Here is a 13,718-nt window from a genome sequence, read left to right as displayed (position 1 = left end):
TAATGGTAAGATTGGCGAAGATTTTGTTCTTAAAATTCTAAAATGGCGAAAATAGGCTTTAGCGTGGCGAAAATAATTCTGAAATTTAGTCACGATACCTTCAGAAAGGCAGTCTCGTTTAGGTAAACATAGCCCAAGGGTTGCAAAACGGCGTTAGGGTAGAAATCAACTTAAAGGTGCGTACAAATTATCTCAAGACTTAAAACAAACCGAAAGAGGAAACAGACCGTCGTTTCAAAGCGAAGATACCAAGAAGTGATCAAAGTCTTCAAATTTATTTCTTTTTAAACGAAAATACAAAAGAAATCTGACGATCGAAGTTTTTGGAATTGGTGGATGTGTTATAAGATCAGGTATGTTAAGCAAAGATCGAAATTTATTACTGATGACATTAATACTATAGTTACTATGCTTATTATAGTATTAATAACTTTTTGTTGAATTACGTTTACAAAAATTAAAGAAATTTGGGAATGACAAAAGAGATTAAATATCTGTATAACTGCAGCCTATATTACTTTTTAACTTAGCAACTTTCCTGTCATGGTTGAAGGTGACGTATGTGTGAGATAAAACTGTAGGATGTGTGTGTTTACGCATAAAGCTATAGCATTATGGTGCCTTATTTACAAAAACAAAATATTAAAACAAAATAAAAACAAATTCTGCAAAATAATAATTTTTGTTACAATAAAGTTTAGCATGTTGACCCAGTTGGTACCTATTATAACAATACGAGTACATGGGTTCGACAGCAAATAAATATATCATTGACGCAGTTTTATGTAATACAGTAAAGTGTTGTGATCAAGAACAACGAACAATTACTTTCACGCGCAGGAACGTGATTGTAAAAAAAATTCGAAAGCTTTGCTCCGAAGTTACGTCGACTTTAAAGAGAAATAGAAAATTGTCTTAAATTACGAAGACAGGGCCGCGAAAAAGCTTTAAGCATCATTTCTAACTGTTAACACTTTATCAGCGGCCGACACGTTAACGGCAAAATGCAGAACTTTACAAGGTTCAAATCGTTTATCTTTCGTCACTCAGTAACGCTAAATCCCCTTACCCCAACAGAATGGCCGGGGCAAGTAAACCCGTACAATCCTCAGCAAATTAGGCATTCAAGCGTGTAGATGTGCACCCATTGATCTGGTGCTCAAGTTTACCGCGTAAATAAAGAACATCACTAATTTCTACCGTCAGCGAACTGCTTTATTTATACAGGAGTTAAATGCAATCGGCGAAAAGTGCTTCGAAATACAGAACGATGCCAATAGTGTAAAGTGATATGTTTTGCCGGTAAGTGATCCAGAGGAATGAATTGCACTTGCCTTTGAACGTGAAGAGCACAATAAACCGTGTGTGAAAAGATCATAACCCTTGCAGAATAAAAGACACTCCTACAAAATTTAAATTTGATGTACTGTATAGCCTATACTATAGCAAACTGCGAGTTTCTTAAATTTTTATTAAACGGTATTGGCTCGATTACATCTCATGGCAATGCAGTCTCATTACTGCCTTTCAACACCGAGTAGTTATCTTAAAATTAACGCGATAAAAGGGAATATTTACTTGAACAATTTAAAGGCCATCTGCCTGTGTACACACTCCTAGGCAGGAATGTTAATTCGTTTATCCTATCCATCTCCTTAACTACCTCGTAATTTCGCACGTACTCAGGAGTAGTCGTAAGGGTAATCCACAAAACAAACAAGCCTGTCGCACCCCGTTAGAGACCCCCTTTACCCAGCATCTTATTTCTCTATTCATCTGGAGATCAAAGGGTGTTGCCCCCTTCCATTTGTTTATCTTTCACACGGCGCTACCTTAACTCGCTTGCCATCTTCATTGTGAACAAATGTAGCGAATTTATCTAACTTACTGATATAGATAAATGGTTATCTCGCCGGTTGTTAGCATTTTTGAACTGGTACAGTTATTTGCGTACGACCACTTAACTTCTTCTTCTTCATCATCGACTTAAAGAATGTCATCCACAGGAGTGGAAATCAAATGAGTTAAGATTGAAAGATTAACTAAACTTGAGAGTTTTATTTAAAATACGAGATCAGGGCAGTAAAATGGAATTTAGTTGCTAGTTTTTTTTCAGTATTATTTTGGAGAAAACACAAAAAATTTGAAAATTAACAAAACATATTAAAGTGAATTAGAAATAATATATACGCATACAGTTGAAACGCATGGTTCAAGTGTTTTTAAGGTGTTTTGGGGGACCGAAACTGTCTAACTTCTCGAAAGGGTTTTCAAAATTTAGACTTCTGTAACTAGGCCTTTACGCAGCAAAAAATTAGCAGTTAGTCCTTAAAAGTTATGGATCCTTAAAACTTCTTAGCGGTCGTCAAAGCCAGACATCACAAAACCTGCAGGTATCAATATACAAGACATTTGTATGAAATAGGTTTTCTTGTTTTCAGTTATCGGCAAACTTCAAAACACTTTTAAGATCATAAAAGAAAAAAACTAATAAAGCTTCCAAAGATTTCTCAAACAATTTAAAAAATAAAATTTAAAGTTTTGTGCAGAATGTGTACGATATGAGCAGGTGTCATATGCAGAAACATTATAGTGGTCGCCATTTTGTTTAGCATGAACAACTTTAAAATATCGGGTTTCTCTAAATTCAGATATTGTAAAAGATAAATAACACACCTCGCAAATGTCAATCTCAACAAGGTAACGCATCCGCATTAAGTTCACGAAAATACAATAAATTGGCAAGACTTTTAATGTTCTTGACTTAAAGGGTGAAAACACAAAAGTGCAATTTAAATAGAAAACATGTGATGATGTTCAGGCTCATTGTTGTTTTACCACCAAGGATTCAGGAAGAAGCAAACGCAAAGCGTAGAAATTATTTTCGCTTTGAGACTTTTCCTCTCTTATTGCCACCTAGTATTGTAGATCATAAAATCTGCCTTTAAATAATTTCAATTGCAATCACGTTAAGTCTATGTATAGGATTGTCTGTGACTAAATCGAGATGTAATATATATTCTCTACAAGAATACACTTAGAACAATTTTTAAAGCAGAAAGTCTGAAAACTTAAGAATTTGGTCTCATGACAAAGAAATGCATACAGAATGCCAATGCTATTTGGTCCTAATAAGAAAAATACAAAAAACTGAAAAAAGCATGTCCGCAAAATACAATTACCATTCGCTTTAGAAAATCGGCAACAAACGGAACGATATCTTGTGGTTGTTGCTTTATAACCTCTTTGCCTACGATCGCCAGAAGGTCAGAAAGGCCTGAAAGTTCAATAATTTTATCATTTGATTATGTCATGCTGATAAGGACTATATGAAAAGCCGTACATATATGATCTCACCTCACTTATGTATCAGTAAAGTTAAAAGTTGTTTTATTATAGCCAGATAATATCAAAAGTCACAGTTTAGGTTTTACAACGCTTATCAACATAATTACATTTTTCAGAATCTCATGATTTTTGATCGGGAATAGCTGTTTGGTGTGCAACTGTACTGTATAATAAGTTGCCTAAAGTTTATCTGAGTCAAAAGTTTGGTGAGTTTTTGCCTCAATATTGTAATAATATTGTTAATTTTATTTTAAAAATATTATTTCTATTATAATTTTAAGGATAACGAATGATGTAAAATATATTTTGTAAATGCATGAAATATATATTTTATATATTTAAACAAAATGTCGTTTTTAAAATAGTTTTATCAAAATGTTCCGGCAAAGGCTGAAAAACTTGTTAATAAAAACACCGTCCTAAGATTATTTTAATCGGTTCGATTAGCAAAATGTTCAATAGATTTAGACGTTGATTTAGTGATTTTAGTGACATCAACGTTGAAAGTAGGTGGTCCAAAAGTAGACGCAAAAGAAGTGTTTGCACGGCGACCAATGGAAGAATTCAGACGTAAATAGTCGAAATCTGTCAACACCAAAAATTATCGCATCAATGTCATCACTTTTGCTGACTGAGTGAGTCAGCCTTCCAAGCTTGGGTCGGTGTGATCTCAAAATTAAGCATTGACCTTTGGAAACGTATATATATAATTAAGTGAATAATATATAAAATATAATTATGTGCAGGTCGCTTCATACATATTTTCAAAATTATGTTGATAACTGATAAAGTTTGCTGGTCTCTAAAGTAGTGAGTTTTGCAAATATTGAAATGAAAAGCCATATTACCAACAAGTTTCTTAACAATTACTTTAGAAAAGAAAAAAATAGTTGATGAGTTTTAAATGGCAGAAAAGGCAAGGGTGGATTTTCAGAATTATCCTTGGCTCTTCACTAATGACTCATTAAGATAACATCTTTGTGTCTTACGCGTCGGCAGGCGCTAACTATAAGATTAAAAGATGAAAACGAAAAAAACGGTTTTTGGTGCAAACAACTTATACACGGAATGTAGCTCCCTTGTTTGGGGTTGAACTGTGTTTATAAATAGACGTTTGGGTTTGCTTTGAGCTGGCACCACTAGCGATATTTCTTATATGTGGCATGTCCATTTTTCAAATATTTATGGGTTGAAAATTAGAATGTATGGTATAACATAGCTAAACGATATTTCCAACTTTCACAGAAATTGAAGGCTGTCTAAAATCTTTAAAATATATTTTCTGAGATATTGGAATTGCATTGATAGTATTGATGCATAATAATAAGACCTCGCCCAGTGGAGATTGACAGGCGAAAACAAACAGAGCTTTGTGCAAAACCTTGTGCACTGTACAGTGTTTCGGAGAGAAAGTAGAACCCGCTGGTGGACGAAAGGCAGCAGAAAGTTTTAGTAGCACTCTAAAACGTATTAAACCGTGACCGAATGTGGTCAAGTTAAAGCTCGAAACTTGCGGTTATGGGGATAAAGGAAAGTTTGACATCATAATAATCTATGTTCTAGCATCTTCAAAACCATTTTGTGTACTAAACATTTTTGGTTTTAATCTTAATTATCTGCTGAACAAAACAGCCATTCGCAAATCAATAAGTTAGTAGCAAATATTGGGAGGCGGTAGCATACGAGCACATATATTTCTTTCATTTATACAATTAGCCGCAAAAAGCTTTTTTAAGTTAAAAAACAAAATATAATGAGCTCTTCTTATTCTTGAAGCCCACATTCACTGCGCTGAAAAGTTTGAAATTGTAGGAAATCCTTAATTTGTATCGTTTTTAGAAATTTCATGACGATTCGTTGAGCTAATTTTAAAAGTACCATAAGTTGATTGTCCGAAGCATTGAGATCGGTTCACTATTGCTGAATACTGGTTCCATACAAAATGTTCAAAAACTAAATTATATACCACTCCAAATTTTCAAAAACTTTAAACTTTCAGAGTGTCAGTTTTAGTGACGTAACAATTCTTTGTCATGATTATAAAAACGAGAAGTATGACTGCATGCGTCTCTTGATAGGCTACATTGAAAAAATTAACCGGTAACCCTTAAATTCATAACTCTGCTATGTATGCATCACGGTACGTTATTATCAGTAACCGCTGTAGGCCTACTACAAAGACGATTTTTGTTTTGTTTGCAAACCCTGATCCTCTTTACCTAGTTAGGAAAGTGGAAACAGTGACTTACAAAGCCGCAAACTAGGGTAAGGACAGGTAACGAAGTTACCCTGACCAGCCGCACTAATGTGCTTTCTGTAATTAATCGCTTATCTATAATACTATTTAAAACAATCCTATCATTAAAATTATTCGTTGCTTTCATTGTAATATGGTGATTCGGAGAAAAAAGTGTTTGCTTCACCAGCTCCTGACAACCTTAAAGTGCGGTACCGATTGCCTACCTTAAAGAACGCACCCAAGTGTCGCTTTCTATTGGCCTTTTTTAGGCTATGGTAACTTACCACCAGGTATGAGTTTTTTCTCATCCAGTATCTGCTGGTGCTTGACCGGAAGCTGTAAATCTTCATCCATGTCAGTTGCCTTTTGGGTAAGCAGATGAACACACCTGCTATTTTACCTAAATTTTGCAAATCTGACCTACTTTTCTACATTATTGTGTAGCTTAAATCAGAACTTTGAATCATTAGCATAAGCGTAACCATAGTTGCAATTGTTACGACACAATTATAAAACTATTGCCGAAGTTTCTATTTGCATGTAGGATCGCAACGAAACAAAAGAATCAAAATACTTTTGTAGGGTTGAACAATGTGAGCAAGGGTCGTCAAAAACTTCAAACTTCTGCTCAAAAGTCGGTATAATAGTTGCAGGTTTAATAAATCACAACAAAGATTACAAGGCTCAAAGGTTGATTAATTTGTGTTTTTACTCTGTTACTAGTTACAATCCAGTCTACCCAATCAAGTTGAATCGATAAATTTACATAAGCGATATCAGCCTATGTGAATACTCGTACTTGTTTCAATACCATGATTTTTAGCAGATGTTTAATGTAAATGTTTGACAGAAACGTTTCCTGTGAAAACTACCCTAAGATGCTAAACGATATCAAGCGGTAGGGGGTGTGCGTGAGCTCACAAAAGTGTTTGTAAGAACTTTTTACAAAATTTAGTTTTATAATATTGACATAAGAATTAAGATAACTTGCAAAATTTAGATGGTAATACTTATTTCATTTTTACTTGAAAAAGTAAAATGTCAATTAAGGACGATATAAGTACATTCAAGAAACGTTTTTTGTAAGCATTTAGATTTTAGACTATAAATTATTTAAAAAAATAATGTCTAAGTTAAAAAATAAGTAGCCTACGTGGGCTCTATAACGACTTTAATCTGGTTTAAACAAAAATGGATAAACCCGTTTCTCATAACCGTTAGCGTGCCTTGATGTTATATTTGCTGTTTGTGCGCTAAGCAACACCAACACAGCCGTATTTGAGTTTATTTTTATTGTATCCAAATCCGACTTATCGGCATCTTTTCAACCTTATCTCACCTTTTTTATTTTCTTAACACCGGTACAATCCAAGGGCGAAAAATGTGAACCGCAAAAGCATTTACGTGTAGAATCGAGGGTGCATGGCATACGGGACATTCAGATACGATCATAACCCACGCAAAACGTGTTAAAAATCATAAGAAAAGCACTATTTTTTGTGCAAATTTTGGTTATTTAGCTGTCAGATCTTTCACATGGAAAAGATGCGTTTTTAGCTAAGTAAATGAATTAAGAATAAAGAAAACAGAAAATAAAGAAAACAGATAGAACACTATATGCTGGAATTTTGCATTTTTTATTGCAACGGCTTGTTATTATAAGACCAGATTTATATCATCAAACTATTATATGTTTCCATCAGGTGTCCATAGGTACTCTACATACAAAAGTAAGTAAAATTGCATTAGTATTTTTTGTATAAATCCGATTTTTAAGGTAAAACTGCGTGGCATTCTAACAATTATTCGGGGTATAGGGTACACGACAGGTGGCATTTGAGCATAAAAGGCCCGCTGATGAAGATAAATTAGAAAGAATACAATCACTTCACGCTACTTTATTATGCATTAAATCTACATGCTTTTTAGATTATCTAACGCGATATGAGTTTAGTAAAATAAATCATTACATAATGAGCCCCAACATTTGGAATTTAAATTGCACCCAGACGTCCATGACACACTCGTTTATGACAAAGGGTTGAAAGTTTATCTCGTATTTGTCACGGAAAATTTATTTGTATAACCTTGACTTTCACTTCTACGGTAATTATAGAAGCCTTTATACAAATGATGACTAGAATTACAGAATGGTGCTATTCATGTTGAGGAAATTACCCACATTATAGGTGAGAAAAACAAGTTATCGTAAATGTCAGGTAACATATTCTAGGAGAACATCAAACATTTTGAGGAATTTTAAATCATGAAGATTAGTCTTAACATGTTTCTATAAGAATTATGAGGATACGAAAAAATAATTGAATATAGAAGTTATTTCAAATTTAGTTCAAAACAATCAAGATTTCGATAACGATGAAAAAGCGTGATACAAAATCTCGATAGATAAATGTTGATAATATCAAATGACACAAACTCTTGCTTGAGTGCTAATTATAGAAATAACTCTATTTTGGCACGTTTCATTATAAACATTTTTGGCGCACTTCCTTTTTATATCGTTCGGACATCGTCTAACGGTCAACATCAATTCCGTAATTTATCTCATCCAGAATTATGACTATCGGAAGAAGTCTATTTTTGTCTTTATAGATACATTTTTGATTTGTTTGTCTTTGTATCACATTATTACACTTTAACCAGTAACTCAATACAAATAACTTTATACCTAATTTGTAGCTTATAGTGCAAAAACTTATACACCAAAGAAAAGCAAAGAAAAGGGCAGGAATTTTCAAACTATACAAGTCATTCATTTTATATTAGAAGTTATTTGAAAAATTGTTTTGTTACAAATTTAGTTTTAAATTTAAGTTGCAGTATATATTGAAGCTGCATTTTTATTACGGGTTACTTACCAACACTATTTGTTTTTAATTTGAGGGCTAGTAGATAACTTTCGTTTATTTGAAACGTTTATATCTGCCCGTCACGATGACGTCATTTTGATAAGCTTAAAGTTTCTAAATTTATGAGAAATTATACCACGTCATACTCTGTCAAAATCAATTATCAAAGAATTCGAGTGAGGTAATCCAATTAAGGTGTAAATTAAAAATTGCCCTTTTAAGTGCATGATCGTGTAGGAATTGGTAAACAAATACAGTGTTCCCGCAATGCTAGGCCTAAATAAGACCTCCCATAAGAAGCACGACTGATATTCTACTTTGGTTCAACCGACAACAACTCTCGGAGACAGTGAGGGTAGAGCGTATAATGCATGTTGGCTAATTTCATATATTTTTGATTTTCGCGAACATATAGGGTCCAGCGGTTAGCACCGCGAAATTCAGAATCAACAAGCGCCAGGAACGGCGGCGCCAAATGCTCTGCACCCCGGGTCTATTTATTTTTCGCTAAACAAAGAGCGGGCAGAAGCTTCTACGAGGAAAATTTTTCTTCATTCTCGTAATACTTGTCTGCTTACGTGAGAATGAAAATGCAGATATAGGGGTTTATAGACATTTTTAAAGGGTTTGTTTTGAATACATCAAAAATAATTAAAATTACTTGCAAGAATTTTAACTTATGTTGCTGATTATCCTAAATGTACTACTTGATAAACAAATAGGTGAGAAAACATGCATAATGAGCATATGAAACATATTGAAAGGTTAGTTTGTTAAGCATACGCGTTCGAATCAATTTTTAGTTACAGAAATTTTGTAGTTTTTTTGTTGAAAAACGCATATCTCTAACACGATACATCGTAGCCTTCGTCGTATCGTTTGTTCTCATTCGAAAAAATACTATAGGTACTGTACTATTATGCACTACACTACTATAGGTTACATAAGCAGATTCATGTTCAATATTGACAAAATCATTTTAAAATATACATTTAGTTCTGCGAACCATATTTGTACAAAAAGATAAAGGCTTCAAGCGCCGCCTTTGCCGCGTGGACAAACATTAGCGCCGTTGTTCCACTACCTATCTCAAAAAGTCTTCAAAGGTAGGCACTAATCGACAAGCAAACGTTGTATTAACTGATCTGATATCGGGCATTCAGAATTGCGACGATTCAATTAAAATCCTTATTCCGCGCCGTATTATTTGGAAAACATCGATCCCACGCATTAAGCCATTCATTTCTGGAATGCCGAAAACCGTTGCCGGAGAAGGAAGCGGACACCGTAAAGTTTACATAGCATCTATCAATTATGGTACAAAAGATAAATCAATGAAGCGACCATTTATTGTACGTTTACTTTTTGTAGTCACGTTGAAGCAATTAAGCCTCAGTCAACCCATTGTGCTGAGCGCTGCTACCATACAGTTAATTGTATAAGTGACACGCAAGAAAAGTAAAGAACTTATGCTGAATATAGAACTTAGGAAAAAAGGGAACGTCAGTTTAGAATTTGATGGCATAATTTTGCATTATGACGACACTAGAATCTAAACAAAAATGTTGTTTCACCATGAACCTCTCGTGGTTTGTATCGAAAATGTTAAGGAGTTGAATTAAGCAACACAAAAAGTAATTACACCATCTTCATGATGATTTGTGATTTGAACTCCCAGGGAACGTCTAAGCTTAAAATTATTATTTTTTAATGATAGTTTTATGGCCTATTTAGTGACAAATTCCTTGAGTGGCTTACTCGCAAAATTTCACTGAAAAATGTGACTAAAACTGTTCGCGTATTATTTAGGGTTTTCTGGGAAAGCCCTACACATGAAACTTGTTGACGTAACTTTGACATTGGCCCTAAATTACGTTGGCTTATGAGGAAGGGAAGCGTAATACGAATTATATCGTTTTGTCGCCCTGTTATTCACGGTGTCCTCTTACATCAGTCGTGAGTCACTTTTCGTTTTATACTACAATACTTGAAATGATTCCAGTTTGACTATTAGGCGGCACTGTACGTTTTGATTTAGGCTTGAACCCTCTTGTTTAAAGAGATTTAAAATGTACAAGATTAAAGTTTGGTCACGAATCTGCTTAAACCTGTTCTGTGTAAGAGGTCTGTGACAAATAATACCATCTTCAAAATAACAGTGACACTGCTATAAGCCGTGTGATATGTAAAGATTTCGCACACCGCCACACGGAAAACAACTTAATTAAACGTGACTTTGTGGTATCTGCCCGTAACAAATAGATTTAATTGCATCAAGAGACCAAAAATATTGCACAAATCAATGATTCAACACCTTCAAAATGAATTCTGGCATGTTGATTGCACGTTATTGACATTTTTGTCATGTCATATTTGCTCTCATGTTCTAAGCCTTCTCAGTCAAGGTGCATGCTTTATCAACTTTTCCCAACGTCTGCGAATCATGATATGCACCTCATAGACAGCCATGAACAAACGCTTCCAAAATCGTATGCTGTACGAAGTAATAAGCACCAACGTAGCCAGAATGCCGAAGTGCCATTTCAACATGACCAAAGCTGGAATTTATGCAAAACTTGCTTGAAGCGGCTAAATGTGTTTGCTGTATGTGTGGTATCAAAGTGTCAACTACAATATGACACTATTCTTAAAAGTTGAAGAGAAAAATAATCTTTTTATTTATTAAAGTAATGTCAGGATATTTGGCCAGAATTTGTACAAATCTCTCCACTCTGCTCGTGATAATCCTCACGTTCAAGTGACTGGTGTTTGTCTTGTTATGAAATTTGGTAGACTTCAAAAGAACTCGTCCTTTATTTTCTTTCTCCATTTGTTGATGTATTTATAATATTTGGAGTGATTTATGGCCATGAAAATGTCTAACGTGAAGTGATTAACACTTTCGTTGGACCCGTTTTAATTCGTAGAATATCGGGTATTTCTATGTCAGTTGAGTTCGTTGATCTGAGCAATAGCTTTTTTATGCGACATGTCCGGTTTTAATTGGTGTCATGAACAGTAGATGAAAAAAGCCAGCGACCTAGGTGGGGTTTGAACCCGCTTGTTACTACCGGGCTAGAAACTCGTCATGAACCTTTTTGTTTTGCACAATACTTTCGCCCTACATTGTTCTACGTGATTTCGGCAACGTATAGTTAATCAAAGACGCTAATATAACTATGTGTAGGATCGTTGGAAAATATTTATCAATATTCATTTAATTAATACAGAGATATCGTGCAAGACGTGTGGTAAATAAACTTAACCGCCAGTCTGAAATAAATTCACTCTCTTGCTTCTATCACATTTTCTATATTTGCCCTGATTTATTAGTCACTAAGTTTTTTTTTTAATAAACTTTCTTATTGTTCTGTTTTACCTGAACATAGCGATACCGGATTAGAATGAGCAAGCAAAGTATATGGTAAACATTTAAAATGAGTAAAAGCTATTTTCAATTGATAAGTGGAAATGGACACGCAGCGATAAGAGACAGTGATTCAATCAGATTTTGAAAAGACATTTTTGACAATTTCTGTATTCCTGGAACCAATTAAGTTTTATACAACCATTTAATTTTGTTGGTAGGTTATAATTATAAGCTGTTTATGCTAGTAACCTTGAAATTCGTAGAATTTTGCTATAATTTTAAACTTAAGAACTGTCAATCTTAAGTCTTGTTTTCGATCGAACAAAGTTATATTGACAGGTACAAAGTATCTTGTTAAAAACCACTAATTTTGTTTAACAAAATGGTTGCGTGTAAGAGCAAGAAAAGTTGTCATGGAAAGTTTCACTTTTAAAACTTAAACACTTTCGTTTTCTATATTCTTACATAAAGCATTACATTTTACCTTTTATTATTTTGTGGAAGTATAGCACCAATGATAACTAAAACTTGTTATCTGATTTTCTTTGCGAACTGATTACGTCACATTATTACCTTCCTGCGACACGATGAACACTTCCATTCCTCAGTATTTACTATTGTACACGAATGACTTATTACTCCTTTTACGTATCGTGTGCTGCCGCTCGCTTGTTAAAACTAATATATGTTTACGTCAACACGTGGTACCGTATGCAAATATTGATAACTGCATTTGTAAAGAGAATGAATCGAAAGTGACAAAATAAAGATTAATGAAAACGTAAGGACTGGATCACGCTCTTAACGGTTTGTTTTTTGATATAGATAAAAGCAAGTTGCGATGACAGTTAACGTTTCTTTTGCAAATGACCGATGAAAGATGATTAATGAAATGCAAAGTTTCCATGGCAGTATAAAGCATCAGACAAAAGGCGCTCACTGCTCAACATGTATCTGTTCTTTTAGGCTTTCAGATTTGGCCTATTTCTTTCTCAAAGAAATCTTTTTGTTTTACGAAACACTTATTTGGGTTTCGGATATTTGAATGTGGCTTCCAGATAAGGTGGCTTTATAAAACCGCTTCGAACGTGTGCATTAATCCAATAGCAAGCCCGAGACAATTAACAACCAATTTCAATTTCCTAGCACACTTCAGAACGTGGCATATATTCAAAAGTTCATTCCCAATTTTATGGTAGTATATGGCTTATGCCTTATAGTACTGTAACAATAAGGCCTCTTCCGTTTATCGACACCCTACTGTATATATATATTGCGTATCCAATAACCACACCCACATAGCTATATTCAAAGTGGAGTGAAACATTCAATTAAGACTACAAAATGTCTTTATTATACTGTAGCTTCGCTGGAACTGTCGTTGTAAAAAGCACTAATGGATGAGGGGTTATGTATAGCGTGAGACATGAGATGTATGATGGGATTAGTGCGTGTGAGAAACTTCAGTTGATAACATCACGATACAATTCCTTCTCAAAGCGTTTCTTTCCAGAAACCTGAGATGTAATTGAAACACGCGATACATATAGACTTCCCCGCAGTCCAATTATAGTAAATATACATTGGAAAATATAACGTTTGCATTTTCAGAAAAATTTTAAATAAAAAACAAATTGCGTTGGTTAAAAATGAGAACAAGTAATTTGATCCGGCTAATCACAATCGTTATTACCCTTGACAGCGTTTAACCTTGAACAGCAGGGGATTAAATTGAAAAGATTATGTGAAATATGTGATTAGCTTATTAGCTCTTTGGCGCTGATATGATTCATCTGTTTACATGATATCACAGCTATAACGATGATGATTTGTCATCTATAAGTAGTAGCCGTTTTAAAACATTTAGTGCTTTTTCGTGGGGATGCAAATA

The 13,718-nt window shown here is 34.2% G+C and overlaps 1 protein-coding gene and 1 long non-coding RNA gene across 2 annotated transcripts in view; one reads left to right on the top strand and one right to left on the bottom strand.

The window, feature by feature from the left end:
- The first annotated feature begins 114 nt into the window (after window positions 1-114).
- LOC143458960 (uncharacterized) overlaps window positions 115-13,718 on the top strand; it is a 34,547-nt gene continuing 20,943 nt past the window's right edge. The window contains exons 1-2 of the mRNA XM_076955873.1: window positions 115-353; window positions 3,465-3,554. The gene's annotated coding sequence lies outside the window, so the exon portion shown is untranslated. The remainder of the gene's footprint in view (window positions 354-3,464; window positions 3,555-13,718) is intronic.
- On the bottom strand, window positions 2,737-6,026 carry LOC143458962 (uncharacterized). The gene is made up of 3 exons (XR_013117731.1): window positions 5,872-6,026; window positions 3,183-3,277; window positions 2,737-2,916 (listed from the first exon to the last, which is right to left on the bottom strand). It is a non-coding gene; the product is annotated as an uncharacterized LOC143458962 (long non-coding RNA).

This window comes from Clavelina lepadiformis, chromosome 5 (assembly GCF_947623445.1).
Source record: "Clavelina lepadiformis chromosome 5, kaClaLepa1.1, whole genome shotgun sequence".
In the NCBI taxonomy this organism is placed as follows: Eukaryota; Metazoa; Chordata; class Ascidiacea; order Aplousobranchia; family Clavelinidae; genus Clavelina; species Clavelina lepadiformis.
The sequence above is the reverse complement of the archived record's forward strand: the minus strand, read 5'-3'. Positions and strand labels throughout refer to the sequence as shown.